Here is a 21556-nt window from a genome sequence, read left to right on the forward strand (position 1 = left end):
CATTATACATACATTGTACATGCACTGTACATACATAATACACACATTGTACATACATTATACATACATAATACATTGTACATGCACTGTCCATACATAATACATACATAATACATACATTGTACATGCACTGTACATACATAATACATACATTATACATACATAATACATTGTACATGCACTGTTCATACATAATACATACATAATACATACATTGCACATGCACTGTACATATATAATACATACATACATTGTACATATATAATACATACATAATACATACATTGTACATGCACTGTACATACATGATATATACATTGTACATACATAATACATTATAAATGCACTGTACATACTTAGAACATACATATATCCATAACATACATGTACACATATAACTTACACTTCCGCTGTAGACCTGCGGGCTGCAGAGAGACACGTGTTAGATCTTGCCATGTCACCCCTCCCACCCCCCGCACAGTATATGATGTCACTTCCCCAGCAATAATCACCTTGTCTGGAGATTCTGCAGCCTGTGACCGTCAGGAGAGCGACCACCAGGACGACCCCGAATCCAACTCCCAGGGAGATACGGAGGAGCGGGTACGGGACATCTATAGAGAAGAGAAGCAATGGTCACAAATGCAACCGGACTGGACCCTCCTGCCTCTAACTGCTCACTGATCACTTGCTTCTTCTAGAATTCTATTCATGACACAATTCCTCATCAACTGACACACTGTGTTAGAAGCACCTACCTCCCGTCTTCTCCCTTCACAGAACTTCTCCTGAGACCCACCTAATTTATAGCAAGCACTGCTCCGGATCTATGGATAGCGTAGTCCTCTCTCTCCTGTAGAGTGTAAGCTCTTATGGTCAGTGAGGTCCTCTCTCTCCTGTAGAGTGTAAGCTTTTATGGTCAGTGGGGTCCTCTCTCTCTCTCTCTCCTGTAGAGTGTAAGCTCTTATGGTCAGTGAGGTCCTCTCTCTCCTGTAGAGTGCAAGCTCTTATGGTCAGTGAGGTCCTCTCTCTCCTGTAGAGTGTAAGCTCTTATGGTCAGTGAGGTCTCCTCTCTCTCCTGTAGAGTGTAAGCTCTTATGGTCAGTGAGGTCCTCTCTCTTTCCTGTAGAGTGTAAGCTCTTATGGTCAGTGAGGTCCTCTCTCTCTCTCCTGTAGAGTGTAAGCTCTTATGGTCAGTGAGGTCCTCTCTCTCTCCTGTAGAGTGTAAGCTCTTATGGTCAGTGGGTCCTCTCTCTTCTGTAGAGTGTAAGCTCTTATGGTCAGTGAGGTCCTCTCTCTACTGTAGAGTGTAAGCTCTTATGGTCAGGGAGGTCCTCTCTCTCTCTCTCCTGTAGAGTGTAAGCTCTTATGGTCAGTGAGGTCCTCTCTCTCCTGTAGAGTGTAAGCTCTTATGGTCAGTGAGGTCCTCTCTCTCCTGTAGAGTGTAAGCTCTTATGGTCAGTGGGGTCCTCTCTCTCTCCTGTAGAGTGTAAGCTCTTATGGTCAGTGGGTCCTCTCTCTCTCCTGTAGAGTGTAAGCTTTTATGGTCAGTGGGGTCCTCTCTCTCTCTCTCCTGTAGAGTGTAAGCTCTTATGGTCAGTGAGGTCCTCTCTCTCCTGTAGAGTGTAAGCTCTTATGGTCAGTGGGGTCCTCTCTCTCTCTCTCCTGTAGAGTGTAAGCTCTTATGGTCAGTGAGGTCCTCTCTCTCCTGTAGAGTGTAAGCTCTTATGGTCAGTGGGGTCCTCTCTCTCCTGTAGAGTGTAAGCTCTTATGGTCAGTGAGGTCCTCTCTCTCTCTCCTGTAGAGTGTAAGCTCTTATGGTCAGTGAGGTCCTCTCTCTCTCCTGTAGAGTGTAAGCTCTTGTGGCCAGTGAGGTCCTCTCTCTCCTGTAGAGTGTAAGTTCTTATGGTCAGTGAGGTCCTCTCTCTCCTGTAGAGTGTAAGCTCTTATGGTCAGTGAGGTCCTCTCTCTCTCCTGTAGAGTGTAAGCTCTTATGGTCAGTGGGTCCTCTCTCTTCTGTAGAGTGTAAGCTCTTATGGCCAGTGAGGTCCTCTCTCTCCTGTAGAGTGTAAGCTCTTATGGTCAGTGAGGTCCTCTCTCTCCTGTAGAGTGTAAGCTCTTATGGTCAGTGAGGTCCTCTCTCTCCTGTAGAGTGTAAGCTCTTATGGTCAGTGAGGTCCTCTCTCTCTTACATGTAGAGTGTAAGCTCTTATGGTCAGTGAGGTCCTCTCTCTCTCTTCTGTAGAGTGTAAGCTCTTATGGTCAGTGTGGTCCTCTCTCTCCTGTAGAGTGTAAGCTCTTATGGTCAGTGAGGTCCTCTCTCTCCTGTAGAGTGTAAGCTCTTATGGTCAGTAGGGTCCTCTCTCTCCTGTAGACTGTAAGCTCTTATAGTCAGTGAGGTCCTCTCTCTCCTGTAGAGTGTAAGCTCTTATGGTCAGTGAGGTCCTCTCTCTCTTTCATGTAGAGTGTAAGCTCTTATGGTCAGTGAGGTCCTCTCTCTTCTGTAGAGTGTAAGCTCTTATGGTCAGTGTGGTCCTCTCTCTCCTGTAGAGTGTAAGCTCTTATGGTCAGTGAGGTCCTCTCTCTCCTGTAGAGTGTAAGCTCTTATGGTCAGTAGGGTCCTCTCTCTCCTGTAGACTGTAAGCTCTTATGGTCAGTGAGGTCCTCTCTCTCCTGTAGAGTGTAAGCTCTTATGGTCAGTGAGGTCCTCTCTCTCCTGTAGAGTGTAAGCTCTTATGGTCAGTGAGGTCCTCTCTCTCCTGTAGAGTGTAAGCTCTTATGGTCAGTGAGGTCCTCTCTCTCTTTCATGTAGAGTGTAAGCTCTTATGGTCAGTGAGGTCCTCTCTCTACTGTAGAGTGCTAGCTCTTATGGTCAGTGAGGTCCTCTCTCTCTCCTGTAGAGTGTAAGCTCTTATGGTCAGTGAGGTCCTCTCTCTCTCTCTCTCCTGTAGAGTGTAAGCTCTTATGGTCAGTGAGGTCCTCTCTCTCCTGTAGAGTGTAAGCTCTTATGGTCAGTAAGGTCCTCTCTCTCTCTCTCCTGTAGAGTGTAAGCTCTTATGGTCAGTGAGGTCCTCTCTCTCCTGTAGAGTGTAAGCTCTTATGGTCAGTGGGTCCTCTCTCTCTCCTGTAGAGTGTAAGCTTTTATGGTCAGTGAGGTCCTCTCTCTCCTGTAGAGTGTAAGCTCTTATGGTCAGTGGGGTCCTCTCTCCTGTAGAGTGTAAGCTCTTATGGTCAGTGGGGTCCTCTCTCTCCTGTAGAGTGTAAGCTCTTATGGTCAGTGTGGTCCTCTCTCTCCTGTAGAGTGTAAGCTCTTATGGTCAGTGAGGTCCTCTCTCTCCTGTAGAGTGTAAGCTCTTATGGTCAGTTTGGTCCTCTCTCTCCTGTAGAGTGTAAGCTCTTATGGTCAGTGTGGTCCTCTCTCTCCTGTAGAGTGTAAGCTCTTATGGTCAGTGAGGTCCTCTCTCTCCTGTAGAGTGTAAGCTCTTATGGTCAGTGTGGTCCTCTCTCTCCTGTAGAGTGTAAGCTCTTATGGTCAGTGAGGTCCTCTCTCTCCTGTAGAGTGTAAGCTCTTGTGGCCAGTGAGGTCCTCTCTCTCCTGTAGAGTGTAAGTTCTTATGGTCAGTGAGGTCCTCTCTCTCCTGTAGAGTGTAACCTCTTATGGTCAGTGAGGTCCTCTCTCTCTCTCCTGTAGAGTGTAAGCTCTTATGGTCAGTGAGGTCCTCTCTCTCCTGTAGAGTGTAACCTCTTATGGTCAGTGAGGTCCTCTCTCTCTCTCCTGTAGAGTGTAAGCTCTTATGGTCAGTGAGGTCCTCTCTCTCCTGTAGAGTGTAACCTCTTATGGTCAGTGAGGTCCTCTCTCTCTCTCCTGTAGAGTGTAAGCTCTTATGGTCAGTGTGGTCCTCTCTCTCCTGTAGAGTGTAAGCTCTTATGGTCAGTGAGGTCCTCTCTCTCCTGTAGAGTGTAAGCTCTTATGGTCAGTGTGGTCCTCTCTCTCCTGTAGAGTGTAAGTTCTTATGGTCAGTGAGGTCCTCTCTCTCCTGTAGAGTGTAAGCTCTTATGGTCAGTGAGGTCCTCTCTCTCTCTCCTGTAGAGTGTAAGCTCTTATGGTCAGTGAGGTCCTCTCTCTCTCCTGTAGAGTGTAAGCTCTTATGGTCAGTGGGTCCTCTCTCTTCTGTAGAGTGTAAGCTCTTATGGCCAGTGAGGTCCTCTCTCTCCTGTAGAGTGTAAGCTCTTATGGTCAGTAGGGTCCTCTCTCTCCTGTAGACTGTAAGCTCTTATAGTCAGTGAGGTCCTCTCTCTCCTGTAGAGTGTAAGCTCTTATGGTCAGTGAGGTCCTCTCTCTCTTTCATGTAGAGTGTAAGCTCTTATGGTCAGTGAGGTCCTCTCTCTACTGTAGAGTGCTAGCTCTTATGGTCAGTGAGGTCCTCTCTCTACTGTAGAGTGTAAGCTCTTATGGTCAGGGAGGTCCTCTCTCTCTCTCTCCTGTAGAGTGTAAGCTCTTATGGTCAGTGTGGTCCTCTCTCTCCTGTAGAGTGTAAGCTCTTATGGTCAGTGTGACAAACTGCCATTTGCCACTGGGCATTGTAGAAAACTTATGGCTAGCCTCCTGCCCTACGACATATTACCCTTCAAGAACAGTGTAACAGAACTATGCCGCATGTCTGCACTGTTAATAGGACCGAACGCGGTCAGCGGTGTATACTAAAGATTCTGTGGAACTAAAATCGGATGCGCAAATACACGAACACCGCTGACCCTTACCTTCTTCCATACTGACCTTTCAGCTCCAGAGACTAAGTCCCGTTCGAAGATGGGACTTAGTCGTTTCTCTGCATGAAATTGACCGACCGCACAGCCCAAATCTATGGAACTGTTTTGGGCAGGAAATTGTGCTTGCGGTCGGTCATAAAGGACTTCCACTTAACTTTTGATCCGCTGGAGGGATTTGTGTGATTTTTGGAAGTGTTTATGTTTGATGTATGCTGAGTTTAAATATGTAATTTTTATGGAGATGGAATGTATGGTTTTAAAGTTACAGTGTATGTTTAAAAACTGTATTTTTACTGTCTGTGATAGTTATGTTAATCCATAATTATATCCCAGACAGAAGGGAGGATTTTGTGTATTTGGGTGGTGATTCCTGCCCTGTTGTTCCCACATGTGTATTGGTGATGTCCCTTTGTTCTGAGAGATAATTGAATTACTCTTCGGGTGTCTCCAGGGCAGAGAGGAGGAAGCCATGATGCATTGTGGGGACCTGCATAAATACGGGCGGGTAGCCCTCAATAGAGTTCAGTTCAGGTTTTTCTAACCCTTCAAAACGCTGCCTCGTCTCGTTATTGGAGGGAATTGCTGCATCACGCGGGGGGATTGCTATGCTCTGCATATTCCCTGGAGGAGAGATCTTTCCCACACGGCCCTGAATGCTGGAGGTTCATTCAGGGTGGAAGGAAGACGGCGCGGCTCCAGTTAAGCTACGGCGGTTGTGGAGTCTGCGGTGGTTGTGGTGTCCAGTGCGGTGCTTGTGGTCCTTGGCGCAAGCTAGGAAGCGTCCATTAACGGAAGCGGATCCGTTACATTAGTTGCAAGCAGTGGGATGGCTTCCCTAGTGCGAGGAGCAGCATCCTGGGAACACCAAGCAGAGCTGGAATATTGGTATAGTCACGTACGGTTTGACGCTATGCTGAAGAGGCGGTTGGCTATCTACGGGCCCCACCTAACAGAGGAACTTGTACCGGAAGTGAGGAGAGAACTGGCGGAGTATCTGCAGCAGGAAGCAGAATATCGGGCAGAGATAGCAAAGTATTCCATCCCTGCGCCCCTGCAAAAGCGTGAGTTACAGGGGGCCGAAGGTGTCGTCCTTCCCCCCCAGCGGCAGTGTGTACCCCAGGGGGCCGAAGGTGTCGTCCTTCCCCCCCAGCGGCAGTATGAACCCCAGGGAGCTGAAGGTGTCGTCCATCCTCCCCAGCGGCAGGGTGTGTTACAGGGAGCTGAAGGTGCCCTCCTGCCTCCCCAGCGGCAGTGTGTACCCCAGGGGGCCGAAGGTGTTGTCTTTCCCCCCCCCAGCGGCAGTGTGAACCCCAGGAGCTGAAGGTGTCGTCCTTCCTCCCCAGCGGCAGTGTGTACCCCAGGGGGCCGAAGGTGTCGTCCTTCCCCCCTAGCGGCAGTGTGAACCCCAGGGAGCTTAAGGTGTCGTCCTTCCTCCCCAGCGGCAGTGTGTACCCCAGGGGGCCGAAGGTGTCGTCCTTCCCCCCTAGCGGCAGTGTGAACCCCAGGGAGCTTAAGGTGACGTCCTTCCCCCCCAGCGGCAGTGTGTACCCCAGGGGGCCGAAGGTGGCGTCCTTCCCCCCAGCGGCAGTGTGTACCACAGGGGGCTGAAGGTGTCGTCCTTCCCCCCCAGCGGCAGTTTGTACCCCAGGGGGCCGAAGGTATCGTCCTTTTCCCCCAGCGGCAGGGTAAACCCCAGGGAGCTGAAGGTGTCATCCTTCCTCCCCAGCGGCAGGGTGTGTTACAGGGAGCTGAAGGTGCCCTCCTTCCTCCCCAGCGGCAGTGTGTACCCCAGGGGGTCGAAGGTGTCGTCCTTCCCCCCCAGCGGCAGTGTGAACCCCAGGGAGCTGAAGGTGTCGTCCTTCCCCCCAGCGGCAGTGTGTACCCCATGGGGCCGAAGGTGTCGTCCTTCCCCCCCAGTGGCAGTGTGTACCCCAGGGAGCTGAAGGTGTCGTCCTTCCCCCCCCAGCGGCAGTGTGTACCCCATGGGGCCGAAGGTGTCGTCCTCCCCCCCCCAGCGGCAGTGTGAACCCCAGGGAGCTGAAGGTGTCGTCCTTCCTCCCCAACGGCAGTGGGTGTTACAGGGAGCTGAAGGTTCCCTCCTTCCTCCCCAGCAGCAGTGTGTACCCCAGGGGGCCGAAGGTGTCGTCCTTCCCCCCAGCGGCAGTGTGTACCCCAGGGAGCTGAAGGTGTCGTCCTTCCTCCCCAGCGGCAGTGTGTGTTTCAGGGAGCTGAAGATGCCCTCCTTCCTCCCCAGCGGCAGTGTGTACCCCAGGGGGCCGAAGATGTCGTCCTTCCCCCCCAGCGGCAGTGTGTACCCCAGGGGGCCGAAGATGTCGTCCTTCCCCCCCAGCGGCAGTGTGAACCCCAGGGAGCTGAAGGTGTCATCCTTCCTCCCCAGCGGCAGGGTGTACCCCATGGGGCCGAAGGTGTCGTCCTTCCCCCCCCAGCGGCAGTGTGAACCCCAGGGAGCTGAAGGTGTCGTCCTTCCTCCCCAACGGCAGTGGGTGTTACAGGGAGCTGAAGGTTCCCTCCTTCCTCCCCAGCAGCAGTGTGTACCCCAGGGGGCCGAAGGTGTCGTCCTTCCCCCCAGCGGCAGTGTGTACCCCAGGGTGCTGAAGGTGTCGTCCTTCCTCCCCAGCGGCAGTGTGTGTTTCAGGGAGCTGAAGATGCCCTCCTTCCTCCCCAGCGGCAGTGTGTACCCCAGGGGGCCGAAGATGTCGTCCTTCCCCCCAGCGGCAGTGTGTACCCCAGGGAGCTGAAGGTGTCGTCCTTTCTCCCCAGCGGCAGTGTGTGTTTCAGGGAGCTGAAGATGCCCTCCTTCCTCCCCAGCGGCAGTGTGTACCCCAGGGGGCCGAAGATGTCGTCCTTCCCCCCAGCGGCAGTGTGTACCCCAGGGGGCCGAAGATGTCGTCCTTCCCCCCCAGCGGCAGTGTGTACCCCAGGGGGCCAAAGGTGTCGTCCTTCCCCCCCAGCGGCAGTGTGAACCCCAGGGAGCTGAAGGTGTCGTCCTACCTCCCCAGCGGCAGGGTGTGTTACAGGGAGCTGAAGGTGCCCTCCTTCCTCCCCAGCGGCAGTGTGTACCCCAGGGGGCCGAAGGTGTTGTCCTTCCCCCCAGCGGCAGTGTGAACCCCAGGGAGCTGAAGGTGTCGTCCTTCCCCCCCAGCGGCAGTGTGTACCCCAGGGGGCCGAAGGTGTCGTCCTTTCCCTCCAGCAGCAGTGTGAACCCCAGGGAGCTGAAGGTGTCGTCCTTCCCCCCAGCGGTAGTGTGTACCCCAGGGGGCCGAAGGTGTCGTCCTCCCCCCAGCGGCAGTGTGAACCCCAGGGAGCTGAAGGTGTCGTCCTTCCCCCCAGCGGCAGTGTGTACCCCAGGGGGCCGAAGGTGTCGTCCTCCCCCCAGCGGCAGTGTGAACCCCAGGGAGCTGAAGGTGTCATTCTTCCCCAGCGGCAGTGGGTGTTACAGGGAGCTGAAGGTGCTCTCCTTCCTCCCCAGTGGCAGTGTGTACCCCAAGGGGCCGAAGGTGTCGTCCTTCCTCCCCAGCGGCAGTGTGTACCCCAGGGAGCTGAAGGTGTCGTCCTTCCTCCCCAGCGGTAGCCTGTGTTTCAGGGAGAGGAGCGCAGCACCCTCTCTTCCCCAACAAGGGGAGACGCCAATCGCCCAAACGGCGCAGATGGGACCGTGGTCTCTGCGCCTGACCTACCGGGATGCTGGACAGCCTGTCCAGATCCCCCACTACCCTCACCAGGACAACAGGAGGAGGGGGTAAGTACAAATTCCCCTCCCCAGTTAACTCCTAATGTGGCCTCAGGGTTAACAGAGGTGATGTTAACCCCTACTGACTCCCATGTTCCTCTGGCTACTGAGCCGGACTATGGTCTCAGCACCCCAGCAGAAGAGCTGGCAGCTGGGCAGAGTGCAGTCGGCCTCTGCCCTCCCTCAAGTCCCCACAGCATGTTGCCCCATCACCACAGCAAAATACCCAGGTGAAGTAACTGTTTCTTGTGGGTGGGTCACCGTTGTACCTGTTTGTTGTGGGTGGGCTACTCGGGCATTTGGTTACTGTGGGTTGGTGGATCGACTAACGGAGGCACTGACCGACAGAAGGTCAGGTGCCTGGTTAGTCTTCCCCCCAAAGGGGAGATGTGTGACAAACTGCCATTTGCCACTGGGCATTATAGAAAACTTATGGCTAGCCTCCTGCCCTACGACTATGGCCCCGGGACATATTACCCTTCAAGAACAGTGTAACAGAACTATGCCGCATGTCTGCACTGTTAATAGGACCGAACGCGGTCAGCGGTGTATACTAAAGATTCTGTGGAACTAAAATCGGATGCGCAAATACACGAACACCGCTGACCCTTACCTTCTTCCATACTGACCTTTCAGCTCCAGAGACTAAGTCCCGTTCGAAGATGGGACTTAGTCGTTTCTCTGCATGAAATTGACCGACCGCACAGCCCAAATCTATGGAACTGTTTTGGGCAGGAAATTGTGCTTGCGGTCGGTCATAAAGGACTTCCACTTAACTTTTGATCCGCTGGAGGGATTTGTGTGATTTTTGGAAGTGTTTATGTTTGATGTATGCTGAGTTTAAATATGTAATTTTTATGGAGATGGAATGTATGGTTTTAAAGTTACAGTGTATGTTTAAAAACTGTATTTTTACTGTCTGTGATAGTTATGTTAATCCATAATTATATCCCAGACAGAAGGGAGGATTTTGTGTATTTGGGTGGTGATTCCTGCCCTGTTGTTCCCACATGTGTATTGGTGATGTCCCTTTGTTCTGAGAGATAATTGAATTACTCTTCGGGTGTCTCCAGGGCAGAGAGGAGGAAGCCATGATGCATTGTGGGGACCTGCATAAATACGGGCGGGTAGCCCTCAATAGAGTTCAGTTCAGGTTTTTCTAACCCTTCAAAACGCTGCCTCGTCTCGTTATTGGAGGGAATTGCTGCATCACGCGGGGGGATTGCTATGCTCTGCATATTCCCTGGAGGAGAGATCTTTCCCACACGGTCCTGAAGGCTGGAGGTTCATTCAGGGTGGAAGGAAGACGGCGCGGCTCCAGTTAAGCTATGGCGGTTGTGGAGTCTGCGGTGGTTGTGGTGTCCAGTGCGGTGCTTGTGGTCCTTGGTGCAAGCTAGGAAGCGTCCGTTAACGGAAGCGGATCCGTTACAGGCTCCAACAATCTGATAAAAAGATCAGAGATCAAAGGCAGGGGATATGGATCCCGGACTGTTATTCGGTTCGATTCCCGGAAATCCAAACACGGTCTCAGTGATCCATCCTTTTTCTTCACAGAGAACAAACCTACTGCCACTGAAGACTTAGATGGTCTAATATGACCCTTTGCCAAACTCTCGGCGACATACTTTCGCATGACCTCTCTTTCGGGTTGAGAGAGGTTGTAAAGCCGAGACTTTGGCAACTTAGCCCCCGGAATGAGATTAACTGGACAATCATAGTCTCGATGAGGGGGCAATTCCTGAGTGCCACCCTCCGAAAAGACATCCGCAAAATCCGAGAGATACTGAGGTAAAGCCGTAATGGACACACCAGAGATAAATGTGCCAAGACAATTATCCGAACAAAACTCACTCCAACCAACTCGCTTGCCAGTCTATAATTGGGTTATGTTTAGTCAACCATCGTAACCCAAAACTATAGGAGCTGGCAAATCCTTCATGACAAAACAAGAAATAATTTCCACATGTGAATCACCCACCCTTAAGTGAATACCATGAACAATGTGAGTAAGGCTCCTTTGAGAAAGAGGGGAGGAATCAATTGCAAAAACACAAATCTCGTTCTCTAAAGTGCAAGTACTTAGTCCTAGGTTTTGTAGGAAAAGAAAGTCAATTAGGTTTACTCCAGCACCACAATCAAGGAATACATCAACAAAAACATTTTTGGACTCTAGCGCCACCATAGCTGGAAGGAGAAAACGGGAACTGCAGGGAGCTTGCATACCTGCCTGCTCCACCACACCATTCGTACTACCAAGTGTCAGGGAAGTTTTTTTTTTTCTTTTTTCTTTTTCTCTTCCACCTGTGGTTTAACATAAGGACAAGCAAAAATAAAATGACCCCTCTTTCCACAATAGTAACATAGCTTGTGCACTTTCCTAAAGTCTCTACTATCAGAATGGCAAGAAACCTGACCCAACTGCATGGGTTCCTCCGCTACCCCAGAGTTACCTGTAACATCACCCGGGGAGGCAGTAGAGACGAAACCACTCACAGAAGGGGTAGCTTGCGTGGAGGGAGCCCTATACCTCTCTCTGATACGTCTATCTAGCCGTACTGCTAAAGACATGGCGTTCTCCAAAGAGTCTGGGTATTCGTAAAAAGCAAGGGTATCCTTCAATCTTTCAGATAACCCCTGACAAAACTGACTACGTAACGCGGGATCATTCCACTCTGATTCAGTAGCCCACCTCCTAAACTCAACACAGTAAGCCTCCGCAAGATCCCCCTGAAACAAATTACGTAATCTCGACTCTGATCTCGATCTGGGTCATCGTAGATTAATCCCAGAGCCTTAAAAAATTCCTCCACCGACCGGAGGGCCATAGAACCAGGTGGCAGAGAAAAGGCCCAGGATTGCGCGTTCCCTTTAAGCAGAGAAATAACTATACCTATCCTCTGACTCTCATCACCTGACGACAATGGACGCAGCCGAAAGTACAATTTGCAGGATTCTCTAAAACGGATAAAGTCATCCGTACCTCCTGAAAATCGATCAGGAAGAGCCACTTTAGGCTCCACACAAATTTGACCTGCACCATCTGCCAGAGCATTCTGACACCGTGTGACCGAACCCCGTAGCTCCACAACCTCTAGGGATAGCCCCTCATGCGGTCAACTAATGCTTCAATTGATGCCATCGCAAAACCGCTGAGTAATGGCAGTCACAGTATGGTGGATTATAATGTCACGGCGGGCGTGCACTCAGACTCACAGATAACCCACCAACCAGGCTCTGGGCGAGAGACAGGGGAAGGGTCACCTCCTAGCTAATCCCTGACCTCTTTCCCTGCACTGCTCAGCCCACATGCAGACCTTAATGGTAGGTATGATGTGTCCCCGTGCCTGGGCTGAAACACCCTAAATTCCCTAAGATGGTGAAGAGGGGAAATAGGAGCAGCCTGCTCGCACAGAACCTGGATGGGAGAGATGACACAAAACAACCAAACTAGAAATCACACTTAGCTTGCTGAGCTGGAACAGCCAACCTTCCTTCCTAGCTTCCAAGACCACAATGATTCCTATAATCCGCTCAGAGCACTTGGATGGTGTGCTATTTAAACTAATGACTCCACCCAGTGCACCTGATGAGAGGCGGATCCAGCACAGCTCCAAAACAAACACTAAATCGTCAGAGCAGGGCATGACATTCTGGTGGTGATGGTGACCACAACTCTTCCTCTTCCTCTTCACGCTCATCTACGGCCTGATCCAGAACTCTTTGCAGGGCACGCTCCAGGAAGAAAACAAATGGGATGATGTCGCTGATGGTGCCTTCGGTGCGACTGACTAGGTTTGTCACCTCCTTAAAAGGACGCATGAGCCTACAGGCATTGCGCATGAGCGTCCAGTAACGTGGCAAAAAAATTCCCAGCTCCGCAGAGGCGGTCCTAGCACCCTAGTCATACAAATACTCGTTGAATTGTTTATTGTTGGAGCAGGCGGTCAAACATTAGGAGTGTTGAATTCCAACGTGTCGGGCTGTCGCAAATCAAGCGCCTCACTGGCATGTTGTTTTGCCGCTGGATATCTGAAAAGTGCACCATGGCCGTGTAGGAACGCCTGAAATGGCCACATACCTTCCTGGCCTGCTTGAGGACGTCCTGTAAGCCTGGGTACTTATGCACAAAGCGTTGTACGATGAGATTCAACACGTGTGCCATGCACGGCACATGTGACAACTTGCCCAAATTCAATGCCGCCAACAAATTGCTTCCGTTGTCACACACCACTTTGCCAATCTCCAGTTGGTGCGGGGTCAGCCACTGATCCACCTGTGCATTCAGGGCGGACAGGAGTGCTGGTCCGGTGTGACTCTCTGCTTTCAGGCAAGTCAACCCCAAGACGGCGTGACACTGTCGTATCCGGGATGTGGAATAGACCCTGGGGAGCTGGGGGGGTGCAGTTGATGTGGAGCAAGATGCAGCAGCAGAAGAGGACTCAGCCGAAGAGGTTATCGAAGATGATGGAGTAGGAGGAGAAGAGGAGGTGGCAGCAGGCCTGCCTGCAAGTCATGGCGGTGTCACCAACTCCTCTGCAGAGCCACGCATTCCATGCTTGGCAGCCGTCAGCAGGTTTACCCAATGCACAGTGTAGGTATATACCTGCCCTGACCGTGCTTTGCAGACCAGGTATCAGTGGTCAGATGGACCCTTGGCCCAACACTGTGTGCCAGACATGCCATGACTTCCTTTTGCACAATCGAGTACAGGTTGGGGATTGCCTTTTGTGAAAAAAAAATTTGTCCGGGTACCTTCCACTGCGGTGTCCCAATAGCTACAAATTTATTTGAAGGCCTCAGACTCCACCAGCTTGTATGGTAAAAGCTGGCGGGCTAAGAGTTCCGACAAGCCAGCTGTCAGACGCCGGGCAAGGGGGTGACTCTGTGACATTGGCTTCTTACGCTCAAACATGTCCTTGACAGACACCTGACTGTGGGAAGATGAGCAGGAACTGCTGAAGGTGAGAGGCGGAGTGGCGGGTAGTTGAGAGGGGGCAAGGAGGACAGCAGTGGTTGACGTGGCTGAAGATGCTGGACCAGGAGGAGGATGGCGGCTTTGAGTTTGTGTGCTGATTGTATTCATGTGTTGATTCCATAGGCGTTTGTGATTTGAGATCATGTGCCTTCGCAAAGCAGTTGTACCTAGGTGGGTGTTGGACTTCCCACGACTCAGTTTCTTTTGGCACAGGTTGCAAATGGCATCGCTGTTATCAGAGGCAAACACACAAAAAAAATGCCACACTGCTGAGCTTTGCAATGACGGCATTCTGGTGGAGGCAACAGCATGCGTTGATTGGCGTGCTGTCTGGCTGACCCCGGGTGCCGATACATGCTGTCTGACTGTGCCACTAGCTCCTTGCGATGACCTCCCCCTGCTTCCAACTCGTCTCCTCCTCCTCTCTGTCTCCCCATCTAAACTTTCCCCCTCTTCTTCTTCTCTTCCAGCGGGCACCCATGTGACATCCACGGACACATCGTTATCATCAACCACTTCACTTGTATCTGATACCTCAGCAAAGGAAGCAGCAGCGGGTACAACATCATCATCATCACACCGTATGTCCATGTGTGTAATGCTGCCTGACTGAGACATATCCCTGTGTAACGGATCTGCTTCCGTTAATGGACGCTTCCTTGCTTGCGCCGAGGACCACAAGCACCGCACTGGACACCACAACCACCGCAGACTCCACAACAGCCATAGCTTAACTGTCTTCCTTCCACCCTGAATGAACCTCCAGCATTCAGGACCGTGTGGGAAAGATCTCTCCTCCAGGGAATATGCAGAGCATAGCTATCCCCAGCGTGATACAGCAATTTCCTCCAATAACGAGACAAGGCTACGTTTTGAGGGATCAAGAAGAACATGAACACTTTATTGAGGGCTACCCGCCCGTATTTATGCAGGTCCCCATCTGGTGTACACGCCCCTAGGGGACCAGAAGGAGGACTGTGACACAGGACAGACACGTAGCACTCAGGATACACAGACACAACACATCCCCACAATGCATCATGGTTTCCTCCTCTCTGCCCTGGAGACACCCGAAGAGCAATTAAATTATCTCTCAGGACAAAGGGAAATCACCAATACACATGTGGGAACAACAGGACAGGAATCACCACCCAACACACAATGTCACACCCTCACAGCAAACACAGACATTTAACCTATTCCCAGATAGCTCAAGTCTGAGGGCATATCATTAGGTGAATGCCGCTCAGAGTACACTGCGTGCAGAATTATTAGGCAAATGAGTATTTTGACCACATCATCCTCTTTATGCATGTTGTCTTACTCCAAGCTGTATAGGCTCGAAAGCCTACTACCAATTAAGCATATTAGGTGATGTGCATCTCTGTAATGAGAAGGGGTGTAATCTAATGACATCAACACCCTATATTAGGTGTGCATAATTATTAGGCAACTTCCTTTCCTTTGGCAAAATGGGTCAAAAGAAGGACTTGACAGGCTCAGAAAAGTCAAAAATAGTGAGATATCTTGCAGAGGGATGCAGCACTCTTAAAATTGCAAAGCTTCTGAAGCGTGATCATCGAACAATCAAGCGTTTCATTCAAAATAGTCAACAGGGTCGCAAGAAGCGTGTGGAAAAACCAAGGCGCAAAATAACTGCCCATGAACTGAGCAAAGTCAAGCGTGCAGCTGCCAAGATGCCACTTGCCACCAGTTTGGCCATATTTCAGAGCTGCAACATCACTGGAGTGCCCAAAAGCACAAGGTGTGCAATACTCAGACACATGGCCAAGGTAAGAAAGGCTGAAAGACGACCACCACTGAACAAGACACACAAGCTGAAACGTCAAGACTGGGCCAAGAAATATCTCAAGACTGATTTATCTAAGGTTTTATGGACTGATGAAATGAGAGTGAGTCTTGATGGGCCAGATGGATGGGCCCGTGGCTGGATTGGTAAAGGGCAGAGAGCTCCAGTCCGACTCAGACGCCAGCAAGGTGGAGGTGGAGTACTGGTTTGGGCTGGTATCATCAAAGATGAGCTTGTGGGGCCTTTTCGGGTTGAGGATGGAGTCAAGCTCAACTCCCAGTCCTACTGCCAGTTTCTGGAAGACACCTTCTTCAAGCAGTGGTACAGGAAGAAGTCTGCATCCTTCAAGAAAAACATGATTTTCATGCAGGACAATGCTCCATCACACGCGTCCAAGTACTCCACAGCGTGGCTGGCAAGAAAGGGTATAAAAGAAGAAAATCTAATGACATGGCCTCCTTGTTCACCTGATCTGAACCCCATTGAGAACCTGTGGTCCATCATCAAATGTGAGATTTATAAGGAGGGAAAACAGTACACCTCTCTGAACAGTGTCTGGGAGGCTGTGGTTGCTGCTGCACGCAATGTTGATGGTGAACAGATCAAAACACTGACAGAATCCATGGATGGCAGGCTTTTGAGTATCCTTGCAAAGAAAGGTGGCTATATTGGTCACTGATTTGTTTTTGTTTTGTTTTTAAATGTCAGAAATGTATATTTGTGAATGTTGAGATGTTATATTGGTTTCACTGGTAAAAATAAATAATTGAAATGGGTATATATTTGTTTTTTGTTAAGTTGCCTAATAATTATGCACAGTAATAGTCACCTGCACACACAGATATCCCCCTAAAATAGCTAAAACTAAAAACAAACTAAAAACTACTTCCAAAAATATTCAGCTTTGATATTAATGAGTTTTTTGGGTTCATTGAGAACATGGTTGTTGTTCAATAATAAAATTAATCCTCAAAAATACAACTTGCCTAATAATTCTGCACTCCCTGTACACAAATACAATAAAATTAGCTATCTGGGTGCCATTTTGTTTAATCCATACGGATGGGTCTGTCACAAATTCCAACCGCGTTCGGTCCTATTAACAGTCCAGACATGCGGCATAGTTCTGTTACACTGTTCTTGAAGGGTAATATGTCCCGGGGCCATAGTCGTAGGGCAGGAGGCTAGCCATAAGTTTTCTACAATGCCCAGTGGCAAATGGCAGTTTGTCACACCCTGTTATCTCCATCCTCTGGCAATAATGGTTGCGCATCACTCATTTCTTCCAACTGATGTGTAAATAACTCCTCTGACAGATCAAGTGAAGCGGCTGTGGTGCTAGTGTTGGTAGTGGCGGCAGGCGGGCGAGTGGTAACTTGAGAGGTGCCCGAAGCTGAGCTGGAGGAGGATGGTGCTTCAAGGTTCCGAGCGGAAGCTGTACTAGATTGGGTGTCCTGTGTTAGCCAGTCAACTATGTCCTCAGAACTTTTAGAGTTCAGGGTACGTGGCCTCTGAACACTGGGCATTATTCTAGGGCCAAAGGAAATCACAGCACCACGACCACGACGTGGCCTGCCTCTGCCTGTCATCTTTTTTTAGATTAGTGGTACTATGCGTGCAAGGTTCTGTGCCACCCTATATGAGTGGTGGGCAGTGGGCACAGTACAGTCTGTGGGCCTGATACACTTTGGCAGGCAACTGCAATTATATTACAGAGAAAAAATTAAATGACTTTTGTGGCGAAACCAACCTCGCCACTGGGTTTTGGAGAGGCCTGTTTATCAGCCTCTTGCCTCAGGATTATGGCCCTTACTAACTTTTAAACCCCTGAACCTATTCAAGTGAATTTTGGATAGGTTTGTCCCCAAGTTATACTGTTTAAATTGATGTAAGTTATATGTATGGCCAATGTAAACTCATAAAGTTGTAACAATTTATAATAAGTGTAACTTGTCAGCTTGGGAGGAATATGCTGGGTGTGTTTCTATTGTGCCATTGTCCCATTGTGTGTTTAAAATGGTGATGTCTGTTCTGTTGTCCTCACATGTGTATTGGCGATCTCCCTTTGTCCTGAGAGATAATTGGATTACGCCTCGGGTGTCTCCAGGGCAGAGAGGAGGAAACCATGATGCATTGTGGGGATATGTTGTATCGGTCCTGTGACGCAGTCTCCCTTCTGGTCCTCTGGGGGCGTGAACGATTTGTTGCTGTACTTACATTGTATGTGTTGTAAATTACTGATTGGTTGCATTTCAAAACCCTGTGGGCAGTACTATGTTTGTGGTTTATGAATAAAAGAGGCTGTACGTGAAGTACAGTCAGACCACTGCTTGACCCTCAACACGGAGCCTTGTCTCGTTATTGGGGGGATCCGCTGTATGCTGTTAGAGACTGATTGCCAGGAGTGTAAGCTGATTCCTGTTCGTCTGCTAGCAGCTATTCGTGAGGTTCCTGTTTGGAGTGCTATTTTGTATCCAGTTCGGGAGGTTGGTGTCCTGCAGTAGCTGTGCCTGTCTCTCAGAAAGGGGCACATCGCCTAAACGGATTTTAACCCCTTGTCTGCTGAAACGGTCTGTTACATTGGTGGCAAGCAGCGGGATCATTCCTACCGCCAGAAGGACAGCTACAGGAGACACCATTTCTTTGGATTTTACAACTTAAGGGCAACGCATGTCTCAGTACAGCGACCCTGACAGCACCAGAATGGAAACAGCAGTGGAGTACGATGAGGGTGTCATGGATGACCGAGATGCAGTCCGCAAAGGCATATGGTACCAGGTACTGGGTATTGTGGAGTATATGCAGGACGAGAGACTCCCCACGGAAAACCAGCGGTTGCAGAAGCGAGTAGCCCTGCGGATGCCCTTCCTGGGAGAGCAGCCCCGGGAGGAATGGGTAAAGGAATTGGAACTCCTAGCATGGCGGGAGCTGTGGCTGGAAGATGCCTACCAGGCGCTGTGGTGGTATGGGGCACAGTACCTACCCAGGACAGCTGAGCATGACAAGCCGGAGGGAGAGGAGTTTGATGGTCCTGTCTTGTTATGGGAGACTTTTTCAGAGCTGGAGTTTGGGAGCCCTACACAAGCCCGGTTCCATGATCTCTTGGAATGGAGGGAGAGCAGGTATGACTGGTACGACACTCATGAGATTGAGCAGGACCTGGTCCACCTTGTGACCCGGGAGATGGAGCTGGAACAGGGCTACCAGCAGCTGTTCCACGCCAGTGAGAAGGCTCAGCAGGACAGTAAGGTGACAAACCCAGTCTCCATTCCCCAGCGGCAGTGTGAAGTGCAGGGAGAGGAGAGCAGCGTCCTCCCTCCCCAGCGGCAGGCTGAGTTACAGGGGGCAGAGGTAGTTCTTCCTGCCCCACAGCAGCAGAGTGATATGCCGGGAAGGCAGTGTGAAATGCAGGGAGAGGAGAGCAGTGTCCTCCCTCCTCAGCGGCAGGCTGAGTTACAGGGGGCAGAGGTAGTCGTTCCTGCCCCCCAGCAGCAGCATGATTTTTTGGGAATTGGGAGCCCAGTCTCCATTCCCCAGCGGCAGGCGGAGTTACAGGGGGCAGAGACAGTCGGTCCTGTCCCCCAGCGGCAGAGTGTCCAGCAGGGAATAGAGAGCCCAGTCTCCTTTCCCCAGCAGCAGGACACTGTATTGGGAGCGGAGACGGTCGGTCGCCCTCCCCAGCGGCTGGAAGTATGTATGGGAGAGGAGCTTGTTACCCCCTCTCCCCAGCGGCAGCTTAACGCACCAGGGGGAGACAGTAAGCCCCACAACAGTGCAGATGGGACCGTTGTCTCTGCACTTACAGCACAGGGGGTAGGGACAGTCGGTCTCCCCCTCCAACAACCAGGCTCCAACCAGGCTTCTTCCGTGGTAGCGCTGGCACCAGGGCAGAGTACCACTGATCCCTGCCCACAAAGCAACCTCCACTCCAAGCCAGGGAGCAACACAGAGACCGGGAGTACCAGCTTCCAACATAACCTTGGTGGACTCACTGGACAGAGACAGGCTACTAAAGTCAACAGGTCCAGTATTTGGTTGTGGGTGGGCTGCCAGACTAACTCAGGTACCGACCGGCGTGAGGTCAGGTATCTGGTTAGTCTTCCCTGGGGGGGGGGGAGATGTGTGGCAAAACCAACCTCGCCACTGGGTTTTGGAGAGGACTGGCTGCTGGCCTCTTGCCCCTGGATTATGGGCCATATACTAACTTTTAAACCCCTGAACCTATTCAAGTGAATTTTGGATAGGTTTGTCCCCAAGTTATACTGTTTAAATTGATGTAAGTTATATGTATGGCCAATGTAAACTCACAAAGTTGTAACAATTTATAATAAGTGTAACTTGTCAGCTTGGGAGGAAAATGCTGGGTGTGTTTCTATTGTGCCATTGTCCCATTGTGTGTTTAAATGGTGATGTCTGTCCTGTTGTCTGCACATGTGTATTGGCGATCTCCCTTTGTCCTCAGAGATAATTGGATTGCTCCTCAGGTTGTCTCCGGGACAGAGAGGAGGAGACCATGATGCATTGTGGGGATATGTTGTATCGGTCCTATGTCACAGTCTTCATTCTGGTCCTCTGGGGGCGTGAACGATTGGTTGCTGTAGTTACATTGTATGTGTTGTAAATTACTGATTGGTTGTATTTCAAACCCCTGTGGGCAGTACTATGTTTGTGGTTTGTGAATAAAAGAGGCTGTACGTGAAGTACAGTCAGACCACTGCTTGACCCTCAACACGGAGCCTTGTCTCGTTATTGGGGGGATCCGCTGTATGCTGGTAGAGACTGATTGCCAGGATTGTATGCTTTTCCTGTTCGTCTGCTAGCAGCTATTCGTGAGGTTCCAGTTTGGAGTGCTACTTTGTATCCAGTTCGGGAGTTTGGTGTATCCTGCCGTAGCTGTGCCTGTCTCTCAGAAAGGGGCTTATCGCCTAAACGGATTTTAACCCCTTGTCTGCTGAAACGGTCCGTTACATGTGTGTTTTCTGTCTGGTAGTGATTAAGTTAGCCCATTACGTTTGGTAATTGTATTTTGTGGATTGCGTCTCAGACAATGCCAGTGTGTGTGTTAATTGCGTCTCAGACAATGCTCATTGTATTTTGTTGATTGCGTTACAGACAGAGGGAAGGGGATTTTGTGTACAATTGCTGGGAAGGTTTGAATACTGTAAATGCATGTGATTGGCTGTTTTTACAAAACCCCGTGGGTGGTAACCTTGTTGGAAGATGTGTATAAATCAATGCTTGTGTGTTCAAATAAAGAGAGTTCCTGTTTTTATACCTTCATGAAGTTTTGGCTCATGTTTGGGGAATGGGATAACTACACTCTTGGGGATTGCTATATCACACTACTCCCCTGAGTATAAGCTCTTGTAAGAGCTTGTTCCTGGTTCCTGTCTCTGGATTTAGGAGAGGTTCACCCATTGGAGCCTGGAGCCTTGTCGTAGGTCCAGGGTGGGTAGGAGATGGCAAGACCTCCACCAAGCTTCGGCGGTTCGTGGGGTCTGCAGCGCTGACGGTGTCAAGTGGAGTGCTTGGAGTCCTCTGGAAGCACTAGGAGCATCTATCATCCATCTACCTGGTCGGGGTGCTAGGCGTTTCATTACAACTTTTTTATCTGCAAGGTACTGTGCCACCCGATATGAGTGGTGGGCACTGGCAGTGGGCACAGTACAGTCTGTGGGCCTGACACTCACTGGCAGGCAACTGCAATTATATTACAGAGAAAAAATTTTATGACTTTTTTATCTGCAAGGTACTGTGCCACCCGATATGAGTGGTGGGCACACAGTACAGTCTGTGGGCCTGTGGCCTCTCACACATGGGCAGGCAACTGCAATATATATATATATATATATATATATATAAAAAGCAGACTGATGTACCAGCCCTAAAAAGGGCTTTTTGGGGTGCTGTCAGGACGCTGTCCTTATAGCAGATGAGTCTTTGAGGACTGGAGTGGACACAGAACACTGCCCTAGCTATCGATTTCCCTATTAATTCAGCAGCAGCAGCACTCTCCCTGCTCTCACTAACACTGCAGCTTAAGAATTAATCTAAGATGGATGCTGTCCTTGCTTTTTGATAGGAGGTGGGAAGGTCTGGGAGGGAGGGTCTGCTGCTGATTGGGTGAAATGTGTCTGCTGACTGTGAGGTACAGGGTCAAAGTTTGCTCAATGATGACATATAGGGGGTGGACCGAACATCGCATATGTTCGCCCGCCGCGGCGAACGCGAACAAGCGATGTTCGCCGGG

At 50.4% G+C, this 21556-nt stretch overlaps 1 protein-coding gene across 1 annotated transcript in view; it reads right to left on the minus strand.

Moving 5' to 3' along the window:
* Positions 1-21556, minus strand: part of LOC120979092 — a 92172-nt gene that overhangs the window by 68671 nt on the left and 1945 nt on the right. The window lies entirely within an intron of this gene.

This window comes from Bufo bufo, chromosome 9, assembly GCF_905171765.1.
Source record: "Bufo bufo chromosome 9, aBufBuf1.1, whole genome shotgun sequence".
In the NCBI taxonomy this organism is placed as follows: Eukaryota; Metazoa; Chordata; class Amphibia; order Anura; family Bufonidae; genus Bufo; species Bufo bufo.